This window comes from Nicotiana attenuata, unplaced genomic scaffold (assembly GCF_001879085.1).
Source record: "Nicotiana attenuata strain UT unplaced genomic scaffold, NIATTr2, whole genome shotgun sequence".
Classification (NCBI taxonomy): domain Eukaryota; kingdom Viridiplantae; phylum Streptophyta; class Magnoliopsida; order Solanales; family Solanaceae; genus Nicotiana; species Nicotiana attenuata.
Window position 1 is genome coordinate 118,638 of NW_017671320.1, and position 1,042 is coordinate 119,679.

The 1,042-nt window shown below is 32.1% G+C and overlaps 1 long non-coding RNA gene across 1 annotated transcript in view; it reads right to left on the minus strand.

Annotated features, from left to right (window-relative positions):
- Window positions 1–217, minus strand: part of LOC109207538 — a 528-nt gene extending 311 nt beyond the window's left edge. The window contains exon 1 of the long non-coding RNA XR_002065021.1: window positions 157–217. This is a non-coding gene — a long non-coding RNA (uncharacterized LOC109207538). The remainder of the gene's footprint in view (window positions 1–156) is intronic.
- Between the last annotated feature and the right edge of the window lie 825 nt (window positions 218–1,042).

Here is a 1,042-nt window from a genome sequence, read left to right on the forward strand (position 1 = left end):
GAAATAAAAAAACATATGGATTAAAAAAAAAAGTTAGCAGGCCACCTCTATAGAATTATATATATAGAAAATGGTATCACATGCAATGTTACAAGTTTTGTCGCTTAAGAGCTTTCATCATAAAGGCAAAAAGGCAAAAATGAGCGAGAAACTTACTTATTGAAAAGTAGGGGAAACAATAATGAAATTCAAGTTTTTTAGAATAAACGAGCCACAAATGTATACCTGTTACATAAAGTTAAAAAATGGCAAATTAAATATGCTTGAACACATATTTGTTTAGTAAAATAAATGCAACAGCAAGGAGAAGTTCTCTTTGTCAAGTTCTACATGTACACCAAATATTTTCTGATTTCTATAGTACTGATGCTGATTATCGAATATCTGGAAATTTAGCTGTCAAGTCAGAGGAGTATTTGTGTAGCAAGTTTTGGAATTTTCTTTTTCAAAAATTGCTTTCAGAAAGAAGGTTAATTACTATGTTGTCGCAAATAAAACATTGCTGCACTATTTCTCTATCTCGCTCTTTATGTAATCACGTCCTTGTTGTCTTCTTCACCTTTTTCAATTACAGAGCTTGTATGATATTCATCTATTATGCATCATAGATTAATATCTTTTCACAAGTGAACCATAAGAATTTTGTTAATCTCATTAAATTGTGAAGGTAATGAACCTTTGACAGGGATGGGAACTCTTTTTGAGCATCGGCACGATAATGCTGTTAGTAGTTCATTTCAGTGCTAATCATTCGTGATAGTACTGTCTTGAGTAATGAGTAATGTAAACCAGATACTACTTATCCTAATTGAAAGAAGATGATCCTTTTGACTGGCATACGCAAATCAGAATGATTATCGGAATAAGTTATTCTCCTAGACTAAAAGATTGTTTTAACAGATAAGGATATAACGCAATCTTACCTACCAATATATTGCTTTTTGGCGTGTGAGCTAGTTTATAATCTGAATTAAACTCCAAGAAGCCCGCCTACTGTTCCAACTATATCTGACACCTAGGTAACTAATGCTTCAGAAACATA